The sequence below is a fragment of the Neolamprologus multifasciatus genome, chromosome 10, assembly GCF_963576455.1.
Source record: "Neolamprologus multifasciatus chromosome 10, fNeoMul1.2, whole genome shotgun sequence".
NCBI classification, from domain to species: domain Eukaryota; kingdom Metazoa; phylum Chordata; class Actinopteri; order Cichliformes; family Cichlidae; genus Neolamprologus; species Neolamprologus multifasciatus.
In genome coordinates this window covers 8,430,153-8,455,788 of record NC_140448.1, presented here as the reverse complement: position 1 = coordinate 8,455,788, position 25,636 = coordinate 8,430,153, and the positions used below count along the sequence as shown (strand labels likewise).

The window sequence follows — 25,636 nt, the reverse complement described above, 5'->3', positions numbered from 1 at the left end:
AGGACAGAGAGGACTTTTGTTAGGATCAGCTGGTGTTAGAGAGAGGACACGAACCACAGTGGGTGTGTTTTAGTGTGCAGCGCATCGTCAATATCCTGAATGCCTGTCCGAGTTTAGGTTAAAATACTTATCACCACAGTTTTTCAGTCAATACCCCCCCCCCCCCCCCTCTCTTTTTTTTCTTCTTCTTCTTTTTTTTTTTTACATCAGCACATCTCTCAGAAACTGTTGGGAATGAAATCTTTTCATCTTCTCATGCCTGACAGCATATGTTATTCTACATTTTCATCACTTGTCATCTTGAGTCATGGAGCAGCTCCGTGAAAGTGTCACTAGTTGGTAGTTCTTTCATTGTTTTTTCATTCTATCCAGGACGAAACAATTCACAGGTACCACTTCTTCATCTCTCACTTTCTTCGCTACTACATAACGTGAGCTAACTTTGGTGTCACCAAAAATTAGTTTGATGCTTAAAGCTTTTCAGTCCATTTCCAAAGCGAACAACCTGTCACAGCATGCCATGAATTGATTCTCTGTTAAAAGGGTTTGAATATAATTAATGCTACCGTTTGCTACTCAGCAATCCAAGTGGATCTTGCCATCACACTGTGCGTTGCATCTCAAATTTGTCTCCCTGAACACTATTAACACTATTTAACTTGCGGGCATTCATTTAATTTGCTATAATTGCTTTAGAGCCCCTCTCTCTATGCTCAGCCAGTTGTCTGTAGGTCTAGGGGGGTGTCAGCCTGTCTGCATGCATATTGCTACAGAGTTGTTCCTCAGCCTATGCCTAAAGATGACGGTAACTACTCAGCTAATATTAAAGTTGGAGCGGGTGTTAAGCTGAACGCAGACCTATAACTGTTGTATTTATGTAATACAATCGTGATGCAGATATTCACAATAATTGCACTACAAAGCAAGAGCAGAGCAGGAGTCAGATGGAGGGAAAACAGTTACCATGTTGAGGATGTGAGGTTGGTGGGGGTGCTGGGCAGGTGTTGGGACTCCTTAGGGAGCTGGAGGTCACATTACCATACAAAAGCCACTCTGCTGGGTAACCTTTCCAGGCGCTGCTCCCCTGCCAGGGGGGCCTGCGGTCACACACTGGCACTGCCACATGTGCTTTGCCACTGGCCCACACACACAAACACAAACACACACACACGGGCCACATGTACACAAATCTCTCGTATTCAGCCCCCGAATACCCCCTACGTTTTCTATGACAGAAACATTGCTTGTATAGTGACATGAAATATTTGCACTCGGGGAACATAAATCACAGAGGACAGCTCTAAAGCAAAACAAATACTATGATATGGTCCATTGCCATCATAATGCACACTAAAGGGAAAGGCATTCATGTGGAATTTAGATCCAAAGCCTAACATTTTATCTTCGCCAGCAGTCTTTTGCACAAATCAGCTCCTTTTTTTTTCCTTCCCTCCCTAAATCCCTACAAAAGCAGTGCTGTTGTCATTTAAGCTCCACTCTATTTACAAGTCGGATATGTCTTAGATGTGTGCAAGACACTACAGTGAGGAACAGGAGCAGCGTACTGGATACGGACAGCACGAGGGAGACTAGAGGCAGACATTGACTTTGCCTGGAAGCATGTGGTGCATCTCCTGGTAGCGAGGAAGAGTAACTGGGGTGAGAAAGAAAGATTGAGAATGCAGGGAGGCGCTTGGTGGGCAGCTGCAGAGTTAATGTCGATCAAATCGTGGGGGTTGGGCTGAGAGAATGGGTGGTCATATTGATGGACAGCAGCATCAACAGGGATCTCACTGGCTATTAGATGATGCAGGCTCTTTACTTTTTTTTATTGTGGGATGAGGAACAGATGAACATTTTTACTGTGGCGCCATGGAATAGCTGGGAATCTTTTTTACCATCAGGGTTGATTTTGAGTGACATGACATAGGAATAGAAAATAGTGTTCCACATGTGTGTGGGAGAGTGTGTGTGTGTGTGTGTGTGTGTGTGTGTGTGTGTGTGTGTGTGTGTGTGTGTGTGTGTGTGTGTGTGTGTGCTCCACAGGTAACACATGCGCACCATGTAATTATACTCATTACACGGCAGGCTGTGGATCTGCATGATATGCTAGTAGACACCAGAAAAATATCTGGATTGTTGACAGCCTAGTGGCACAGTTGCTGTGACAGTCAACTACATTGTTTATGCTGCAATTACCAAGACTGAATTCAATCAGTCAGGCCAATACACTTTTTTATTGCAATTATGCAAAAGACCTTACTGCTCACTGTGTGGTGAGACGTGATGTGCAGTAGCTTATATTGATTACTTTATTTGTAAAATTAAGTCTTTAAGAAGTCCCTGTCACTCAGCCTTCACTGCATCCTGTATCATACGCAAGCACCGCGCCCTCATGAAAATAATAACTCTTTAATATAATTGATGTAATATGCCACACGCAACAATAAGGTATAACATCTAATCACGTTAAGTAGTCATTGCCAAGCTGTAATTAAACTGTTTGAGACAAGTGATTACCAACCCTGATAGAGAATATGAATATATAATAGGAGTGTTATGAAAACACTAATACCCCATAGCTCTAATTGCAGGGCATTTTTGAACTTATATTGATTGCCTTGTGTGTGTTATCATCACATTGACCACAACGTGCTGGGAAAACCGCACCAGTACGGTGAGATGAAACCCTGCTCCGCTTTATTCCGCTCCACTACACATTGTAATGTTAACAGCAGGGCCCTGCAGCCCGACTGGGCCAGCGGTGCGCCATCCTGTCGGCTCACGTGCAGAACTGGAACATGTTCGCATCGAGCCTGTTGGTGAATTTTGCCAACCAGGCATTAAGCTGTGACATTACACTAAAGTTGTTTAAATACTCCTATATCTTTAGTGACTAATGAATGGTCCACCCCTCCTTTCCTCCCTCGAGCCCATCGGGATGAGAGTCTGTCCACTTAAACTGGAGTGATAGAATTAGCTGTTGCAGCCTCTGGTGCAACGTGAGTTAAAATGAAGGAGGCTCGAGAGAGAGAGAGAGACAGAGACAGAGACAGAGAGACGTGGTGAGAGCGCGGCTATGAGCAGAAACGTGGTGTTTCTTTTCTCTTCGCTGGAAGTGCGTTGGATTCCTGTGCTTAATGATGTTCTTTCAGACAGCTGTTATTTAGGTAGGGGGAAAAAAGCTGAAATTCACTTTATAGCTGTCAGATTTTAAATATTAATATTTTATGGGGTGGCAGCTGGAAAATTTAATGGCAATCAATAGATCACAGCAGGGGGAGGATATTTTTCACGACGTGATCTGTGATCTGACAGACATTTTCCTTTTACTCTCCTAATTAATTTCGTCAGACACCCACGGAGACTTGCCGTGCTGTCGGCCGGTCTGCTCGCCGGCCACGGCTCCTGCTCTTTTGTCTAAACTGGCCTAGCTTTACCCAGACACAGACCACAGTACACCTCTAGGCTTCCCTTTCCTCCCACTTTAATGAAGGTGTTTGTGTAGCTGATAGACAAGCAGCCTCCATTTCTCCCCTCTACTGTATATGCCCTTTGCTTAGGGTCACAGCAGTCTTGATGAGGATGGGTGTTCCCCTATGAAATTGTTCATTTCCCGGATTTTTTTCTCAGTGCCCTTTTACCCACTCTGGTGTGGAAGATCTGACACAGTGGTTAGGTTTGGTTTGATGCATTTGCAGCAAAACTCTGGCCACCTTCCATGCTTCTGTGAAAACAGCCGGTTTGTGGGGTAGGCAGAGCAGTGCAGAGAAGCTCTTGAGCGTGTAAGCGTTCCGACTTCATTATATATCCCGGCTGTTTTCAAAGCCAATCCTCAAACCTAAGTACAACGTCTAACGTCATTCTCTTAGTATTTAATGCAAGCCATTAAAAAAATGCAGGGCAGTTCCCTGAAGGAAAGGGTTTTATATTTAGCTACTATAAAGCTACTCTGTTACATTATATTAGAAACTGGAATTTATTGGCCATGCTCACTTTTCCTGCTATGGTATTTTATCAAATAAAGGGCAATAAATATTATGTATAACTATATATAAGAAAAGAACGTGAAAAACACTTTTCACAAGCAATATTAGAGAAGAAAAGGAAACATCAGAAAACAATTCAGATTCTTTCAATGTTGTAAGTTGTAGGCGACTGCCTGGGGATCCCCTTAGAGGTGCATAGACATCAGTGGGCTCCATGCTGAGAACAAGTAGCAAGCAATCCCAGTTGGGTGCTGATTCCACAACTCAAAAGACTATTGATCCTGCTCAGGATTTGACACAGTGTCGAGTATCATTTTTTCCCCTTACCTCTGACTCTGTGTTGTTCCTTGCAAAAAGTAGTTCTACTTCAGGATCCAGTTCATTTTCATTCCCATGTAGTTTGCTGGATTAAACAGCCTACAGGTACGTGTCAAGTTTAGTCAGGAAAAAATAATTGAATTACAGCATGAACACAAAATTTGTGCTATTGATTTTTTCCTCCCTGTAGTTTTGACACTTAATTTACATAATTGCCTTTTTAAGTCCCAGTGTTAACAATAATAACCATAATATTTTTATGGTATGCAAAGTCAGAAATGGCCCTACTGCACCTTTGGAAAATGGGACTCATTTTCTTTCACGTGTACAGTTGCAAAGGCTTTTAAATGTATATATTCTAGGTCACCCCATATGGCCAGGAGTAGGAGGTACCATGTTCTTACCAATGGGGCAGATCTGAGTTTAGGCAGCTGGATTGATTGCTGAGACGGCCAGCAGAGCAGAGGAGGATCAGACATAGAGAGAGGTTCTACTAGATTACACAGGCCTTGTCTGAGCTCAGGATTTCCTCGCCTTTTGTTGTAGAACCTGGCTTGCGGAATAGCAGATCAAAGCTTCACTCGCAGCGTCTCACGTCGCATCATTTACACATCTGTGAAATGCACATTCATAGAGAAGACTATGAAACCTCTCCTGCATTCATTAATATAGAACTTTGACCAGAGACAAAGGTTAGGCGCGGGAGCGAAATGGCCTTGCTTTTAGAGGCGCATCCACGACAGAGTGTTTGAGTATTCACAACCGCTCATTAATTCTATTTCCACTTTGAGTATTAGTTATTTGCTTTCTTCTTTTTACTCGGGAAAGCTCTCAATTCATTAGCCAATCTGCTGCGAATGTATTATTCAATGCTAGATTGGCATTGGCGAGAGCCGTGTGTTTACCATAGCTCATGAAATATGTATCTGTCGAATGGGCGTGCATGTAAGCAGCTGTGTGACAGCTCAGTCACGATGGGGTGGGGGGGAGGTTTCTGTGGCAGTCACTCAAGGACAATCCCTTATAGCTGTTGATTGTCGTGTTGATTGTCTTACATTAAAGCTGTGGTGTGCAGTGTAGATAACAAATTTACCTCAGGGTGTGTTTCTGTATCACGGATAACTTTTCCCCCCTCCAATTCCACACTGCACATTGAAAGATAAGCATGTTAACTCTTTTTTCTTGTTTTTTTTGTTTTTGTTTTTTTTCTTGTTTTTAATGCACAAGCTACCCGGCCACCTAATTGATTGCTGGAAATGGAAAAGTGCACACACAACAGCAAACCAGAAAGAAAATGATCAGATTTGTTAAAGTAATATTGAGGCCAGGACATCCATAAAGAGCTGTTTGTTAGATGTCAACTGCTGTAATTATAACAGAGCTGGCATGGCTGAAATTATATTGAGTGCCCTAATGGCGTCTGTGGAGAAAGAGCAGAGTAGGGGTCGCTTTTCGGGGCCCCCCGATGAAGTGGCTCACCACAAAGATGAATGATTGCTTTCTCTGCGAACTCCCGGGCTCATGGGTTGATTTAATTGAGTTGAATTAAACCTAAGCCCAGGTAGAAATGGAGACAGAGAGAAAATCTATGCTGTCGATCTATAAAAGCCTTTAAGGCTTCGATCTGGATTACGTAGATTATTTTCCTGTCTGGTCACAGTCACACTTCATTCCTGTCAGCGGAGTCTGTATTCCTTACTTACATATTGTTTAGGTGGGGGCATCGATGGCGGGTGCCCTCGGCCGGCTTTGGATGAGAAGTTACCACGAAGGTGTGATGGACGGAGAGCACGTTCATCACATTTGTCTAATCGCATTTTAAAAATTCACTTAAAGTGAAATGGGATCAACGAAACGGCCGTCTCACTTTAAAAAGAAAAAAAAAACAAAACTGGCACTGAAACTACGTGTGATATTGCTCTGGCACACCAATGAAGACACCCCTGTGGAGCTGCTTCTGCCATACAGTGCATCTACTATAAATATAGTCTGCTGACTGTAAAGTAATTTCATTGACGTAGTTACCGAATATGGTAAATGCATCACTTCCTGAATGTGCTGAGAAAACGCAGTGCTCAGAGGCCCAAAATGGAACAAACTGAGGAGAGAACAGACAGATTACTGACTAATCATAAAACACAATACAAATGTAACTTTAATAGAAAAACAAACATAAGGACTATTGCTAAATGTATTTGAGCTGAGATTCAGGCCTATAAAGCCTGAAATCTCTGCTGTAAAGCCGGTGAGCTGAACGTCAAGTTGTGTGCTCCTGTTGCGGTAGTGTGTTACGAGCACCTCGGCAAGTTATCCAATAGCGTTAAATGGAAATTTAAAAAGAAGGCACGTTGTAATTCGGCGATCAGCGGATGATTTGGGGCGGCCATTGCCGCCTGCCAACAGACATGAGGCCAAGCTGCCAAATCACCCTTAAAAGGAAGCCTGAGCAAAGGAGCTTATCTCAATGTGTTGGTCTTTCTCTGCTCCAGCACGTTTCACCATATGTACACAGAAGCAGGGGCCATGATCTCATACGTCTTTCCCGGGCCGTATTTGTCTTGCTGTCTTCACTGTGCTCTCTCTGCCTCTCTTGCTCTCTCTGTTTCATCACCGCTTCGGCCCCTTTGCTCCTCTGCTACCCTACGTTTCTATTATGCTCCATAACAGGTTTGTCATCTCCTATGAAAACACCTCCCGTTCTCGACAATTTCGAGATGGCACATTGACTCTTAAAATGTTATGATTAGCCGACATTGTTTGAGCTTTCCTTTGAGTAAAGCTGCTTAGGGGCAGCAGATAAAGCAATGTCATAGTATATTTATCTGCTACATTTCAATCCTTCTTTGTACCGTGACAGCCGAGATGATAGGCGGAGAGAAGAAGGCCAGGTGATCCTATCCTGCTATATTAATTTGAAGTTGAGCCTGTCATATTGTTTGTGAGATGGGACTGGAAAGCTCGAGCCCTGCTGCCCAGCCTCTTGATCAAACGAAACATAATACACCCAATGTTGAATTATTCTGCGTGCCAGGGTTATATTTGCTTTGGTGTTAAATCAGAGTCCTTCTGTTTCCTATTAAATAATAAAAAGCATACTGCTGTGTTCAGTAGAGGTGTCACAAAGGAGGCTTTGAATGGATGTGGCTTCTGGTTGCGTTCGCATCAGCTTGAAGCTCCACAGCAACAGCTTAGCCAGGCAGCACAGGAGCCCGTTTGAAATTACGACAGACCTCAAGCCCAAAGCAGTCCTTGAAAAGTCAGTGTAGATCAGAGCGGGTTCTTTTCAGACATTGGTTGGTCTTTAGAACTTACTGAGGGCTGTTGCTTGCACACATGTTTATTGAAAACACATGTCTTCTGTGTCCTTTCCAGAGGCAACAATGGAAAACTGGACTAGTGGTGTTTCTTTTTTTCTTTAATTTTTGAATTTCATTTAAATACACATTGTTCCATTTTTGTTAAATTTAAAATATGTGTCATACTGTTGCTGACAACAATGCTAATCCAGAATATGTGTGTCAAAATACATATGTGTAAACAGTAAGGTTACCATGTGATCCGTGCGTGCACCCATGCAACTAATGCTTCACCTGTTGCCTGATGGAAAGGGCACATGTTACCCGGAGTAACACTGGAGGAACACTGTCTGGCTCGCCATGTTTGGTTCCAAAATAGCAACCCTTAGTCATCTGAGCTCTGTGTGTTTGCAAATACTAGATGCATAGGGGTTATTCAGACTCAGCACATCTTTAGTTATTTATTGATTGGTTGATTTGGGCACTTCTTGTGTGTCCTGCTGAAATTTTTAAGGAATCATTAACTTGTTTGTAAAACGAAGATGTATATAAGTGAGGGGCAGAGATGATTAAATATACATGCCATTGCATCATCCTGAATTGAATTTTCCAAATTCGACTCTGTGGGTTGCAATTAGAGTCATGGACATTTAGGCTGGAAGCTTGATGTGTGGCTTCTAACATTAAGGCAGAAGACAGCCTTTCCACTGCTACTGTACAACACAACCCGGTGTGCTTGTTTGCATCCCTACAGCTGGAGTTGTGAAAATAGAGTTGAAGAGAGATCTGTCAGTGTGCAGGAAGTTGATGGATTCACGACTTCTGCTAATGAGCCACTTTCAACTTTTAGTCAAAGTACATTCTGACACAAGTAGATCAGGGTGTAATGAAAAGATGGTGGATAGACTGAGGGTGAAATGTTGTAGTTTTTTGGTTTTGCTCGATGGCACAGTTACTTTGGGCGCTTGCTTTAAATGTAATATTATTACTCCCTTGTGTTATATACCTCCACGGTTGGCTGTTGAAAACTTTTTCTCAGCTTTCTTTTGTTTTTTAACCTTTTATTTTGTACTTTTTCCAATTTTATAGTACATGCAAACAAAAATATGAAAAAGGAACACAAAAGAAACAAACTAAAAGGAATAAAGGACACCTAATCTGTGGAAGAGGAAAAAAAACAACAACGAGGAGAGGTCCCTGCCTTATGGGGCTGAGTGAGTATTATAGGCTATCCATTTTGTCCACTGTTTTCGGTGTTTGTCAGATTTCAGTCTCAAAGTGTAGGTCATTTTCTCCATTATATATATGTCCTCGATTACATCAGTCCATTCTTCCAATTTTAAAGGGTCACTTTTCAGCCAGTTTTTTGTTATTACCTTTTTGCTTGACAAAACCTTGAAACCTCTCTAACAATTATAAAAACTGTTTTTTTTTATATACTAATCCTAACTTATCATTTAAAAAAGATTTGGGTTGTCCACTGTCCATGCATCAACATGAGTAAATGGTGGCCTAAAGTGAATTCTAACATTAGTTTACACACATTTAACAGTGTATGTGGTCAGTGTATATACTGATGTGGACAGGTGACACAAGTACTTACATTCAGATGTTTATTCAAACTTACAAAGTACTTATTAATTCCTAATTCTGAATAAGCAGTTCTAACTCAGAAAATTGATTCAGAAATCTCCTAATTAGTGTTTACTGATTGTAAGTAAATAAAGCTGTTAATGGTAAATGATCTGTTACACACAAAGTGCTTTTTTACTCTAAGAATTCAAAACGTTTTTTACTACAAGCCACATTAACACATCCACACACATATTCGTGCAGGGATTTAATTGGTGCCTTTAAGCACTTCCTAACTGTCACACACACACACACACACACACACACACACACACACACACACACACACACACACACACACACACACACACACACACACACACACACTCCAATGAAGGGGTTCAGAGCAACCCTTAGTCAGAATCTTGCCCGAGGATTCAACATGCAAACGGGAGCCAGGCATCAATCCACTGACCCTCTGATTGGTGGACAAACCCTTTGTATCTCCAGAGCAGCAACCGCCCCCAGCAGTTGTTGTACATTAATTACAATCTAAATATATGTGTTGTGCCCTAGTTGATAGAGCTGTTTCAGTTCCCTGCCTGTCCCGTTTCTGGCTAAAAAAAAAAACAGCAGCTGCAATGTATAGGTGTGGATCATTTACACCAATCAGGCATAACACTGTGACCACTGACAGGTGAAGTGAAGAAGACTGATTATCTCTGGTCCATGGGAGGAACAGTAGTGAACCAGTGACAGGGTCATAGGCGGCCAAGGCTCAGTGATGTACATGGGGAGCGAAGGCTGGCCCGTGTGGTCCAGCCCAACAAATGAGCCACCACAGAAAAAAGTTGATGCTGGTTCTGATAGAAAGGTCAGAATACACAGTGCATCGCAATTTGTTGGATATCTGGCTGCATAGCTGCAGACCAGTCAGGGTACCCATTCTGACCCCTGTCTACCGCTGAAAGCACCAACAATGGGCATATGATCATCAGAACCAGAACAATGGAAAAAGGTGGCTTAGTAACTTATTTTGTTTTACATCACGTGGATGGGCGTGTTCGTGTGGGTCACTTACCTGGGAAACACCTGGCACCAGGATGCACTATGGGAAGAAATCGAGCCCCCAGAGGCACGTAGATGCTTTTGGTAATGTTCTGCTGTGAAACCTTGGTTTCCTGTCATTCATATAAATGTTACTTTGACATGTACCACCAACTTAAGCATTGCTGCAGACCATGTTCACCTTTCATGGTAACGGTATTTCCCGATGGCTTTCAGGAGCGTAATGTGGCCTGCCACAAAGCAAAAATGGTTTGAGGAGTGCAACAACAATGAGTTTGAGGTGTTGACTTGACCTCCAAATCAAGCATGTGTGGGATGTGCAGGACAAACAAATTCGATCCATGTTGGCCCCACCTTGTAAGTTACAGGACTTAAAGGATCTGCTGCTAATATCTTGGTGCAGATACCACAGCACACCTTCAGGAGTCTAGTGGAGTCCATACCTCGACAGTTCAGGGCTGTTGTGGCAGCAAAAGGGAGACCAATACAATATTAGGCATGTGTACATTGCTCACTATAAGGTTTGTAGGAAAGCAGTGCTGCAAGAATAGCAGTTCTCCATAATAAATGTTTTCTTTTGTAATAAAATACTAAAAGTTTTGATGTGCAAATAACTCCAAATCTAACACAGATTATGTTCCCCATTCCTCACTGAGGTCCTCATTATTTACATCAATTGCACTTTGACAGTTATTAGTCAAAAATTAGGAAGTTATTGTGGGAAAACTCTTAAAGTTAATGGCATATTAGTTGTAAATGAAGGCAATAATATGTGTTTTGTAATCACTAATTAATATAAAAAGCTCCTGATATGCATGGTAATAAGCAACTAGTTAATGGTGAATAAGAGTAGATTAATATAAAGTGCTGCCAAAAATCATTCATTCAGGATAAGAAAAATTGGATCTGATGGGATAAAAACGCCGATCCACATGTCTCAAAATCAGGTATTTCCAGCCCGTGTAAAGCAGCATGAAAAGATGCAACATTTAACACGTGTATGGCAAAATAGGAGATGTTTTTAAAGATTGTGACAAATAACAGTTTGTGGCAGTCTAAATGTGTAGAGAATAAAAGAACTGGAGCCAGAGTTAATAAGAACTGGAACCGATTAACATGATAAAATCTGAACGATAGCCATAGTTACCATGGAGCTTATATAGATGAGAATGCCTGAAGTAAATGCATGCAAAACTGTGATACACTCATCACAATTTTGACTGCATTTGACAGAGTTTTTAAGTGCCTTTAGTTTGCATGCATGTGCGCGCAGTTGTGTATTTGTGTGTTTCCCTGTTTTACGTGTGTGCATGCTCCCAGAGGGGAAACGGGCTGTGTGGGGTGTTATCTGCTTCTGCAGAGGGTGACAGCTAATCACCAACCCTGACAAACACTGGGGGAGAGGGGAGGGAAGAGAGAGGGCGAGATGACAAATGAAAGAGAGAGCGAGAGAGAGGGAGAGGAGATGGCGCTGGGCAGGGGGATTGGCATTTGAATTCCACTGAGTAACCACAGAGCGATTCGGATCCTGTCATCACATCCTCTGTATGAGTTTGGACCTGAGCTGGACAACCGTGCAGCCTCCCACCTAGCCCGCTGATAACTAATAAACCCCCATCAGTAAAGGTACACACCGAGATAAGAGGCCGCTGAGAAAACATTGCAACAATTCTTGATGAGTTGAATAAATCTGTGTTTGCCAAGAATGTCAGCAGCAGCTTTGATCTCCTACCTGCTGCTTGCAAATTCCCAGCCTCGTGGAGAATTTGCAGAAAAGGTTCACGAGCTGTCTTTATTGCAAAGCAAGGCATCTTTTCAAGTGGTACCTTGTCTGCTGTAAAGACATCGCCACGCACTTACGGTATATGCTAACTCCACCATTAATCGTATTCATCGTCATACGTTAAATGCACGTGTAGATAGGGGGCGTTTTTTGCCTTGCAGATGGGCTGATGCGCGCTGAGTTAGTGCGAGCTGCTGGTGTCGCCTGTTGACACAGAGATCAGAGGGCTGTGAGAGATGGAGAGATGCTGTCATGAGATGGCGGCAGGCAGGCTGCACTGGGAGAGGGGAAGAGAGACGAGACGAGACAAGGCTGCTCTGGTTTTTCAAGGAAAAATTTAAAGAGGGATGAGGGGGGGGTGTTTTTTCTGTCTGTCATCATTGTAGGTACACATACCCAATTAAATATTTAGTAAATGCTAGAAGGTTACAAATCATAGCAAAATATCACATCACCAAATTTTCCAGTAGGATTTGAATAGTCTTTGAATGCTTTCTTCTGGCGTGCTTATCGACGTTAATGATGGCTCCGTTTAATTATGAAAGAAAAAGCAGGGCTGCCTGGTGGTCCGGTGGCTTCTGGACTCCCTGCCAAAGCCAGCGTAGGCAGCATTATTCGGACCAACTGGCGGCTGTCCGGGTAGCCGTGATGGGTGTCATGCTGGGGGCCTCCATACGGGTAGACCCTCATCTGCTTACAGTGTCACACCTCTCGCTGCTTTGCTCTCTCTATCTGACCCTGTCACCGAGGCACAGAGTGACAGATCCAGGCGGAGAGAAACCACGCAAGAGACAAGGGAGTGGGTGGCACATCCTTTTAGATACAGGCATAGCAGAAATCGTTGCTAAATAAAATCAAAGATAGCTGTCAGATGCTTTTACCGAGCACACTGGTTGAGAGCACGCAAATGGCACTATCAGTGAAGAAGTCAAAGGTCCACAGCTACTCGAGAATTGAGGTTGTCATTCACGTCTTTAAGAATACAGTGTAAGTGCTGTCTGTTTAACAGGCACAGCTCACTACCAGCTCTCATGCAGTACAGACCAGACATATAGCTGCATGTTGAGATTAATATTGTTTTTCCATGTTACCGCTTGTTGAGGTATCTGGGAAGCAGCGTGAGGAGTTGGAGGGTTAATGTATCTTAACCACAGACCTACGGTGGTCTGGTGGTGGGTGACCGCCACACATCTGGGTTTGAGGGCATGCACATCTGCATCTGTGTACTTGTGCCGCATCGGCCGCTAATGACAGCTGGCATTTGGCCACTATCAGTGGATCGTTAATTAGTATTGAGAGGTTTGGAGGAGAAACACAGATTCCCCTCTATCTCTAAAACAGATGTGTTCTTGATCCGCTAACCTATCTGGGCTGAGCGCACGCACACAAATACACTCTCACGGACGCGTATGTGTGCACGGTCCGTCCATAGCTTCCCTGACATATGGAGATGGTCTGTAAACAAATGGCTCTCAGAGTAATATTGACAGCAATATCTATCACAACTTGGAATCAACAAACAACAAAACAACTCAGAGTTTAAAAAAATAAAAAGCATAAGTGAAAATAACAACAACAAGGTAAACAGCAGGGGCGTATGACGCACTCGGCTCACTGTTCAGTTTAGGATACAGGGATTAATGTTTGATGCACTCTGAATATTCTTCAGGATTAACTGAAAGCAAACAATGGCTTTTCCACCTCTTTCTCAAACAGAAATACAAACCTGCATTCTCCTAATGATGATTAATAATTTTCATTAGCGAATAATGTGCCAATTACTTTCTTAATTAGCAAATTTATCACTTGCTCTACAAGAATATAAACAACAACACTTAAATTTACAGTTCAGAGCCCCCAAGGTTATGCTGTGACATTTGAAGGGAAAGTAGAGAAATGTTCACACTTATGAAAAAAGTGGCCATTGCCGCTGCTCACTTATCGCGATACTTGATTACCTTGTTGCAGATTTATTTTTATGCCTCAGTTTTAAAGGCTTCTTGTAGATTTTAAGTCAAACAAATACAATAGTACTATGTTCAATAAAGAAAAAGAACCAATGCCTGCACACGAGGATTCCCCCAACACCTGACATCAAAAAGGAAAGAATAGCAACTCGAGTCTTTCTCCAGCGGACGAAGAGCAGAAATCAAATGATTTTCTGTTTATTTTCTAAAGCCAACCTTTAACAAATCTCTACAAACTCCCAGACACTGGAGTAAAACATTATTATAGCTCCCACTAATGTCAGAGCCTTTGTCTATTCATTTAATTGTAGCATACTTATCCTGATGGAATTGCTCTGTGACCTTTAGTATTTTTATTTCTTCAGCCCTTATATTTGCTAAGTGATGGTATTCTGCCTGATTAGCGCACCCTCGTCCCCCCAGACACACACACACACACTCACTTACACACACAGTTTCAAAACACAATGTATTCACTCCCAGAACCCCACTCCCATTGTTCTGCTTTATAACACTGGGAAAGGAGCATCAGTCAAGTATATTAGCTGGATCCTATTACTGTCACCAGATTGCCTCTCTGAGCCATCTTAAAGAGCCCCCAGACAAAACTTCCTGTCATGTTAATCCAAGCTTTAATAAATAGAGGGATGTGTAACCATATTCAAATAGGGGCTCCCGTATTTATGCTGACAAAGAGAGACGGGCTATCATGAAATGACAGATGAAAGTGTTTTGCATGAAAAGGAGGAGGGGAAAAAAAGTTTTTATCGACACTCATTCTCTCCCATTCTGGGGAGGAATGTCAAATTATTGAAATGGTCTTATAAAAAAGAAAAAAAAAGAAAAAAAAAAAGCTTAACCCTAATCTAAGTAAAACACTGCAGGTATTAGGGGTGGTGGCCATTGTGAGTGAAATTAATGCTATTCACTTGAGCCTAGCAGTTCATTTTATCCCTCTTGTTCACCTATTAATATCAAAGTACATAATACACACCTTGTCTCCTAAAAGAGATTTATGGCCCGGACTCATGAACAGTCATTGAGCACTTTCACTAATTCATGGACACAAAATAGTCCATTGTTGAGATTTTATTTTCCGGCTGGTTATTAACACAATTAGTAAATGGCTTATTATGTGAGGCACTTCTGGCTGTGTCTTTTAGTTAAGCTGAAGCAGTCACAGGGCTACTGTGGAAGCCTTTTGCTTTCCTGAGTATACTCAAACACAACAAAGTGAACTAAAAGCGACCTCTCCAATTCAAGGCCACCTCTTAGTTTCACATGTGAAGAAGAGCAGACACTATCACAGAGAAGGACAAGCACTCATTCAGACTAGGTTAATTTCTATCTAGTCATTTCTCCACTGGAGAAAAGAGCTCAGTTAAGCCGGCATTTCACAACTCCATATCAGTGGTGAAGAGATGCCTTATTTCAATAATATGCCTATCAAAACTGTACGTAAGACCCTATCTTGCAAGTAACTTATTAGTGTAATAGTGTGTATTAAAAGAAATAGCAGGCCTCATAACTTGGCCTGATATTCTTGTATAATCAAGCCCCATTTTATCTTAAAGACCTAATAGTACCATATTACCCCAATAGAGCACTTGACTCTCAGACTACTGGCTCACTAATGGTTCCTCTGGTATTTAAAAGTAGAATGGGAGGCAGATCCTTCAGCTTTTAGGCCCCTTTTCTGTGGAACCAACTCCCAGTTTGGATTGGGGCTGAAAACCTCTCTTTTACTTTTAAGATTAGATTAAAACTTTCCTTTTTGACTAAGTATATAGTTAGGGCTGAATCAGGTGATCCGGTACCTTCGCTTAGTTATGCTGCAATCCATAGCTTTCACATGACATCAGAGCTACTGGGACATCCCGACCTTGAGGGCAAAAGCAGCACTGCAGTTCTTTGGCCTATAGCCATCCTTTGAACGTCTTCAAGTTTAACTTAAATGCCAGAGAGTTGCTGTGCTCAGATACACTAATCAGCATCAGAATGTTGTAGGGTAGGGCACCAACATGTGAACAAACCTCTCCTGAGTCTGCCTTACACGCCAAATCGCACCAATCCCTGTTTCTCCACAACAACCCAGGCTGTCAGTGGTGGCTCATTTAAGCGGTAGGAATGGCTGACCTGACAGGGAAATATATGTGGTCATCTTTACAAATGAATAGTACTGGAGCTTTTCTGGCCCTACACTGTAAAAGTCCAAGTAAACAAAATGTAAGATTTATCTGTGGTAGTTTGTTTAAGCTAGCTGTTTTGTTGTTGTGACTTGGCTCTGTATAAATAAAACTGAACTGAAACTAAATTTAATTGACTCTGAGTTAAAGTCTAACTAGGCCTATACTCAATATTAGTAAATGTTGTTAAGTATGCTGCAGTTACATTTAGAATAAAGCTTTAAGAAACAGAGGTTTTGCTGCCTCACTGCAGTTTAGCCCAGTTATGAAATATTGATACCAGTTTTATTCGTATTCCTTCTAGTTTGCACTATGCAGACAATTAGATAAAGATCTTATCAGCAAGCAAGGTGAAAAGTTTCTCAGACAGTTTTTCTGTCAGTCACTGAGGCATGTCACTGGCATATTACCTGCATGCTAATTCTGACTAGTGCTAAAAGTTGGAATGGTTCGAAATACTCTTTTAGCAACACAGTGAGCCTGATTTAAGCAACTGGATCTGCGTAGGTGGCATTTATAATAGAGTTTTAAAACAGGCTCTTTATGTTTAAAAATGAATGGGACTTCTAAGAAAGGTGCTGAAAAAAGGTTTAATCATTGGTAGCTGCTTTTATGTTGGCATAAACTGTCTGTACACCTTTACTGCTTCTGCAATGAAAACCGAGAGAGCAACAGCAAAAACTTTAAGAGGGACAGTAAAAAGGATGTTGGCTGAATATTTGAATTCCAAAATATAGTAAATAATGAAATGAAATATCAGCAAAAAGACTGCGAATGGAATATGGCAAAGGTTTTTGAAGTGAATGAACTTATTATGTATTCAAATGCATTTAATAGAAGTTGTGTACGCTAATGCCACTTCAATCCTTTTCATCTTTTGCAATCTCCTCATATTAAGTCGAGTTAAACAAACATCTCCACAGCCATGTCTTTAACCTTTTTGCAATGTGTTTTCACTCAGCCTCCCTAAACTATACTGCATCCTCTGACCTTTCCACACCCTCCGGTCAAAGGTGCTCCGAGCTATATATTTACAAGATGGAGGGGGAAAAGGGGGGGTGCAGAATGTCAAACTTGTTTTGTGTGTTTGTTTGTGCCTTTGTCTATGTGTGTCTGCTAAAAGAGGAATCTGATTGGCTTTCTAGGAGGAAGGACATCATTTTAAATAAGTCCTCAATGTTAAACTGTTTGCTGTAGGGCTTAGGGATTGCTCACCTCTCCAAATACTATTTTAGCTTGAAAGCATAATATTTCCCAGCCTGAGCTTTCACATGGGAGAAAGAGGGAGGGCCCTGGTGCAGCAGTTTCATGGAGGTGGCTTGCAGGCATACTCCATTCTGACAGAATGAGGAGGCACTCTGCAAGAGTGTGGCGGAGAGGAAAGGGGCCCTATTAATAAAATGACTCCATAATGGGTAGTTCCCTGCAGCTTGGCAAAGGAAGACAGGCGGATTGATGGACGAGACCAAGTCCTACTTCCTCAAGCATACTGAGCTCAAGTGTGTGGACATGCCTCTGTGAGGCCAAACAGAGGGCCAGACCCAGCAATATACCAAACTTTAGTTGACACAGGAAGTATGAACCTGAGGTTTCCTTCTGTGTAATGGGGTCACAGTGGCTGTTTTAAATGAGAAACACACAGCTTTTAAGACCAGTCTGAAAGCTGACTTTTATCCTTCATGAAAGGTTGAGGCTATTTTCCATATAATACAATCTGCTCAGTACCACAGATGGTTGGTTTGGAGGATGGACGTCGAAAGAATGTTCCTTAATTGTAGGTAAACAAGACTCCCTGGGTGACAGTGTTATGTTTCTGTAGTGCATAATTGGGATTACTTAAGAATAAAACATTGTTTTGTATAGAAATTTGGTTCAATTACAAGAACAGGGTGTCAGAGTATGACTCATTGTTACCTCCATCGTTTTTTTCTGTGGGAGCCTAGATGTGTGGAGTTGTGCTAATAAAATATTTTTGTGGCACAACAGTGCTACAGTCTGCTCTAACAATACAGCAGCCTCCTGAAGGCATCACTCCATCATCCTTTTATTACATTTCTTTGTAACAGTACATTGATTAGAGTGGCCTCAGCATGACTGTCTTTTTAATTGTGTATTTGCTGATCTGAAAGCTGCTCAGAGCTCCGTGGTAGGATCTGTTCTAACCATTTCAACAATGCTCTAAGGCATTCTCGACACACAAAGCAAAGTTCATTGTTCGAATATACATCAGTTTGTATCACCATAGCGACCTCCTTGGATGCTGAGCAGGGAACCTCATAAATATGTAATCCTGACAGATTTGAGGAATTGTCCTCCTCAACTGTTTCTCTCAAGCCATTTTGTTAATGTCAACAAGAGGGAAAGTTAGTGGAATAAGCAGTGACAATCCGCCAGTGGTGTATATCATTAATAATTACGTACACAAGAATTCCTGTGGAATAAATGCTGAAAAACACAAATCCATCTGTTGCTTCTGTTTTTCAGCAGTGGATATAAAAATAATAGATGAAGCGTGTATACTGCCAGCTAGTTTCCTTTGTGGAGCTCTGTGGTTGCGTCACACTGTGTATTATACAGAATATAGTGTAACAGGTAAGACTTGTATTTGCCAATCAAACGGGATTGATTCTGATTAATATGTTACACTTCTAGGGCAGCCTTGCAGCACCTTGTGTTTTCTGTCCAGTAACAAAGTATTTGTCCCTTTAAATCTGTGCAAATTGGCATTTCTTAATTTTTTTTAATTTGTTTTCAAAAGAGTTAAGGAATAAAGTTTTGCTGGGGGAAACTATGAAACAGACATATTTACTTAAAAGAAAAAAGAGAGAGAAATGTGGTAGACAGAGCAGACAGCAGATAAGCTTCTCTTCACCCCGACATCGCTGTGCTTTTTCTATCTGTATGTGTGTGATGTGTGTGTTAAGTTTGCACTCTAGCCGTGCATTTTTATCACTTCTGCGGAGGGTTGCCACTCATCCATTATAATAAGGAATATTTCTTTTGGGAAAGAAAAAGGTTGCGTTCCAGATTAAACATAGCTGGCCTGGCCCCTGGCTCGTTGGACGCTGAAAGAATAGCTCGTCCATCTCGGCTCACGCTTAAGAACGCTGTCCCTTTTGCCACCTTGTGTAATTGCAAGAGCTTATGGGGAGCTAAAATTTTGCCCTCTGCTCCTCGTTAAACTACCACTTGTAAAAGCGCTCAAGCGTGGATGCAGCACACTGCAGCTCAACGTTCCCAGACAATGATATAGATTTCCTCTACAAAAGAACAATTGAAAGGGTTGTCACAAATTTGTCCATTGTCACTGGTCGCTATCATTTCTCTGTTAATTGCCATCATTGTAATAGAATATTAGATGCACTACTGCGAGGGGAGTGTTGATGAAGGGGCAGCGCGAGCTGAGTTTTTCTCCTCGACCATGACCTTATCTGTCACAGCGGTAATGATAATAATGATGTGATACATCACTGATCGATGGAGGGATTTCTTTTTTGCCCCCTTCACCCACCCGGCTGCAAGGCTGTGCTGCAGGTTCGGCTACAAGCAGCTGTCCCTAGAAATACGAGGGAGTCTGCCCTTTAGTCAGAAACACTTGAGAAAAATGGATGCTTGCCAGCAAGACAGCTTAAACCAGGGTTCTACTTATGAAAAGCGCTTTTACTGTAGGGTATATTGAGGGCCAAACTTGTTCACATGATCTGTATTTATTGCTTTGAGTTGTGCCAATAGAAAATTGGCACTGTGATATTTTTTTTTGTAATCGAGGCATTTGTAGAAGGATTTTTTTCATGCTGAATTGGCCACAAATGATTTTGAGCATCACCTGGTAAACTGATGCAAATAGCCCAGTCGGTGCTTTGGTGTTGGCAGCGTGAGCACAAATCCCAGTAATCCTTGACACCAAAACTGACACCAAAATTGCCTAATAACTACACACAGCTCAATTCTTTCCCACTCAGATAAAAATGAAGTTCACAGCAAGTGTAATAAAAGCAAGAAAAGAAACCACTGTGTATCCCAGTGCAGCCAGCACAAAGCCGCACCAGGTGCCAGTACAAAGACAGAGACGCAACAAAAGGATAGGCACAGCCTACTCTCAGGTCACTATCTGTGGCTCAGGCCTTCGTTCCTTTGGCATCAGATATGATCTATATCAGTGTCACCCCCAAATTGCAGGAAAGCTCCTCTAGCCTTCAGCCATGAGCTGAATGTAAATGTGCATTTGACACCTATCTAAATAGCTGTCATAATTCATTTCCAGAGCTCTTAAATCTCCCCCTGTCACCTGGCACCTCTGCTGTTTTCCTGTCCAAAAACAGAGCACATTAGCCTTTATTGATGTGTTTGTCCTTTGATACATAATTCATCATTCAACCACATTTTTCTTTTTTTTCTAGAATTAGCATGTATTTTTCTGTGCTTGTTCAAACATATGGATTGACACAGACAAAGAGGTTGTACTTGGTGTGAGGTTGAACCTTGTGCTATATGTCAGAAAAGGTCTCTTTTTCTCAGCTTATTGAAGCAGAGTGATATAGAGCTTTACCGTCATGTTACTCCAAAGATGACTTACCTTCAGTGGTCACGACAATAGAGAAAAAAAAAATAGTTTCACAGACAGAACTTGGAGCAAAAAAAGTCTTTTAACTTCAACCAAAAGGCATGCTGTAGATAAAACTTTCAGAGGTGCATTAAATACTGCGTAAACACTACTAATCAATCAAAGCACACAACCTGTAAAGGACACCAAATATTTCCTCTGGTTCTCCAGAACTCAGAGGAGGATGTTAGTCTTCTAGCATTTGCATTGATTAGTTGTTTGACAACACAGTGAATGCGTAAAAGCTCCCAGTGCACCAGTTAATGTGCGATCTGTTGGTCGATACCTTTAAAGCCCAGGCAGAAGTTCTTTCACAGAAATTATGAGCAATTTGTAATAGCAACAGGGTAAGAGCTTGCACAATGGGATTCAGAAAGAGGAAAGGGCTCTAGTATGAAATCACTACCTTCTTGCTGTGTATTGCTAGTAAGCCAACACTTGACATAAATAATATACTTCTGCTGGCCCTTTGTTAGAGGTTATTTGGTTCAGATGTGTTTGCTGCAGGTTCAGTTAAAGAGCTGCCCGGCCTCTCGCCCGCTGACTACCTTCCAGCAGCCTCTTCTTAAGCGGTCATGGACTGTTCCAGTGCATATACCACAGTGAAATAGACTTTTGCTCTTTTCTTCATTGTCACAAAAGGCCAGGCACTTCGCTGGAGTTCCCATTCCCTTTTTACATAGTGATAAGACAGCCATTATCCTTTGAACCTTTCTTTTCACTGTGCCAGGAGAAAAGGAAGAGTGAAAGAGAAGGAGGAGGAGGACAGAGAAAGATTTCTTCCCTGAGGTGAGCCTGGCCTCACCTCTGTGTGGCGGGCTTTTTTTTTGTGAGCAGTGAAGAGGTCCTTAACCTTCTATCAGATGGAGGCACACAGTTGTGTTCTGCTTGAATAACTACATTGAAAAGCCCTGAAGCACAGGAGATGGTTCTATAGACTCTGCAAGTGGCAGAGAGAGAGAGAGAGAGAGAGGGGAGGGTGTATAGTATGACCTGCTGGAGTGTGACCCTCACATGATGTGCACATTCTTTGTTAAAGTGCCCATCAGTGCTTCACTGTGAATCTGTGTTCTTTGTTGGATGGGTCTCGCTGACAGGATGGTCCTTCTCTAATAATGTCACAACAACACAGTTCACACATTTATGTAATACACTTCCTTTAATAGACCTCACTTCATTTTACAAAGTAGCAGTCTTTCTGCTCTCAGGTTGTAAATGGCTTTATGGTGGCAATACTATCAATATTAGAGTGCAGATATCTGAATGTCATGCTGCATGAAGGGCTCGTGGTGGCTGATGGCTGATGAAACTGCGGGCCACTTGTTTATACAGCACCACATGGCAACACAACCCACCGCAGTGCTCAAGACTTTACATCCACTTATTGACAGCAAGAGGAAAGACGTATGTTATTCACTTTATTGTAACCGAGATTGTTAGAGTTAACTAAAATGACACAAAAAACCAAAAACTATGTGTGGAAAAAAAACAGTTAATAGGGGAAGAAAAAAACTGGACTTAAAAACATGAGAGCTAACTGAAATTGCACTGTCTACCTATAACAAAAATAACTCAAATTAAAAAGTGCAAGATGTCTCTTTAAGTTTTAATGTTGGTCTATTTATTGAGATGTCTACATGACTATGCTTAGGCTGTCTTCAAAAAGCACTGTATTTGCATTTTTATTTCTGGATGTTTGACATAAACTCTCCAAATTATACAGTCAGCGTAATAAAAACTAAAATAAAATGAAACATTTTGTAACAATAAAAACTAAACGGAAACAACTAAACCTACTTTGGAATTTGAAATGACACTGAAAACAAAAACTTATTAAATGAAAACTAATTAGATATTGCAAAACTGTAATAACTCATCCAGACTTACAGATGAGGACAGAATTATTAACCCCCTTATGAAAATGTATTTTTTAAAATGCTTTCTTTTTTTCCTTGTCTTTTCCTTCCTTCTTCTTCTTCTTTTTTTTTACTCTTTCTGTTTAAAATTCTCAAACAGAGCAAAGAATTTTTAACACAGCTTCTCCAAACATCCCAGTTTGATTTTGGACACAGAAAATCAATTATTCCATAAGCACTAAAATGACCAACATCAGCATTATTAGCTCTCTGATGCTAACAGTCAGTTGTGTATCCTTTGCTGGATAACAGCCTATAGGCATTTGTTGTAGTTTACAACAAGTCTCGCACACATCTCCCAGCCCATTCTTCTTCTGATGAATATCTCAATCACTTCCAGATTTGATGGTATGGATCTTGGTCTTCAGTCAGTCATCGATTTTCAGTGGGATTCAAGTCAGGGCTTTTCACGGGCCAGTCTGTAACATTGACTTTGGTCTTCTGGAAGTATTTCTTCACTAAAAGTGGCATATGTTTTGGGTCATTGTTGCGTTGGAAGACAAAGTGACGACCAAGACCCAGTTTTGCTGCTGACTGCTTGAGATTTTCTTTTGAAATCTTCTTTCTTCGTGGTTCCTTCGTGCTTGACGAGATTCCCAGCTCCAGACGCACTGAAGCATCCACACAACATAATACTCCCACCCCTGTGTTTTACTGGGTCTCTCTGGCCAAACAGCTCTAGTTTCATCTTATCTTACTGGAGGATGTGCTTCCAGTATGTATAATCTTTCTCCAGGTTGTCCTTAGCATACTTCAGTATGGCTTGAAGGCGTCTCTTCTGCAAAAGTTGAGTTTTTCTTAGTCTCTAACCTCACAGCCCATCCCTGTGCAGGGTTCTAGTGATAGTCTTCTTGAGACTACTGCTCCTGACTTGGCTAAGTCATTTACTAGTGTCTTGTTCTGGGGTGTTTAGACACATCTCTCAGTAGTTTTCTTTCCAAACTTTTTGAAATCTTTCACTTGCTAATCTCTGCCAGGCTTGTTCTGTACTATGTGGCTCTTTGAATTTCTTGATGATACTTCTCACTCCAGTTCTTGACAGTTAGAAACGCTGTGATCATTTTGTATGTCCATCTCCTGGTTTGTGACCATCAACAATTAATTTTCTCAAGTCTAAACTAATTTATTTCATTTTGGCATTATGCTTTCTCAAGTGACAGCTCAAATCAAATACAGAACAAAGGTTTTTGTTCTGTGTATAAATTGGAAGAGATACCTCAGTTTTAACTTTATTTTACAAGCTTTGACGATTACACAGCTAAAGCAAATCATTGTAGACCAGTGGTTTGTTTCTATGGCTCAAAAAAGGTCAGTTTTTCAGGGGGCTAATAATATTGACCCTGGTAATTTTTCTTTTCTGAAGTAATTCTGTTGTTGTTTGCAAATAGAAAAAAATCATGCTCTCTAAAGACAACAATATTTTTAGAAATGCTATGAGGAAAATTTGTTTCTCTGTTAAAAAAGCAGTTGGGAAAACTTTGATTAAAAATTTAAATTTCAAAGGGGCTAATAATTTGTCTTTATCTGTATACCAAGTTATTTGTTTGCCATGACTGTTGTTTGTGCTCTTTCTGTTCTCCTCTACTCTGTCTTTTCTTACACCACATGGACAAAGTATGGAGTGACTTTGTGTATGGTTTTTAGTGTTTTCTATCTCATTGTCACAGGTATATAATATCATGCACCTAGCCATGTCTTTACAAACATTTGTGAAAGAATGGGTTATTCTAAAAAGCTTGCTGAATTAAAGCGTGATACTACCAAGATTCCATGATCAACCGCTGAATAAAAATTACAGATCTGAGGCACATACTGTATATATTTCGCCCATGCACTGCTGGCTCAATAACTGCAGAGTTGCACACCACAGCTGCCATTAACATCAGCACAAATACGTGGCATAGGTTTCCATCGCTGAGCGGCTTCTATAGGTATAATCTGTAAGTGGCCCAGTAGTTTTTCCCTGTGTAGTGTAACCCTTTTCTCCAACTGGTCAAGCCAGATGGATGAAACTCCCTTAAATTGAGTCCACCAGAGGTCTTTTCCTATTAGGAGAAAGTTCTTCCTCCCTACTGTCGCCAAGTTTTTGGTCATGTGGATGTAATGTCATTCACACTGTATGCATATGTTTGAACTCTCTGATATTGTAGGGTCTTAATGTTAATTTATGTTGTGTTACTTTGCTTTAAAATACAATGCTCTTCTATTTAATGTTTTGGGAAGTTCTATGTGCCATGTTTCTATGTGCCTGTATTTCTTTAAGTGTCAAATAAATATGCCATTTTTGTTTGCACTTCTACTGATGCATGGACTAGTGACTCTGTTGGCTCTTCCAGTATCACTGACATTAGATGACAGAAGTCAAATGCTATAAATTTCTGTCTCCCATGTAAATGATCACAGGCTGTCAGCCACGCTTGTCAAATTAAACGTTTACCATAGTTGGTAAACATGCCATTCCATCTTTGCTCTGCAATGCAGCTTTCACGCTGTCAAATGCTTAGGCATTAGAAACTCTTTCTGGTGCTACAAGCTGAATTCCAGCTACAGAAATGGACCAAATCGGAGTTTTCTCACGTCTTGTTTTCAGTGCTGTGTAGACACTAAACAGTCTACTTTCTTTGGGTTCTTTAAACTTAGCCAGTGGACTGCAGCCATTGGCACTTATGGGTTGCAGTTTCCCAGTTTCCTCTCACTTTAATGTGATTTCGATTAGATCGGCTGGAATGAGACAGACGTTAGGTTTGGTGACATTTTAAATGTCTGTTTAGAAAACTGTTGCTGCAGGTGATGTTGCCTGGCAGCTGTTTATTTGTACTCCCCCTGTAATATTTTCCCGCCACACAGTCATCAGATAGCACATTTTTCAGAGACACTGCAAACTTCATTATTATTTTTTTTTACCCCTTTTGTGTTGACAAAGAGAAATAGTCCAGGG

At 41.3% G+C, this 25,636-nt stretch overlaps 1 protein-coding gene and 1 long non-coding RNA gene across 13 annotated transcripts in view; both read left to right on the top strand.

The window, feature by feature from the left end:
• Positions 1-25,636, top strand: part of msi2b (musashi RNA-binding protein 2b) — a 261,495-nt gene that overhangs the window by 118,470 nt on the left and 117,389 nt on the right. The window lies entirely within an intron of this gene.
• LOC146509555 (uncharacterized) lies at positions 134-24,511 on the top strand. The gene is made up of 2 exons (XR_014876624.1): positions 134-16,369; positions 16,443-24,511. It is a non-coding gene; the product is annotated as an uncharacterized LOC146509555 (long non-coding RNA).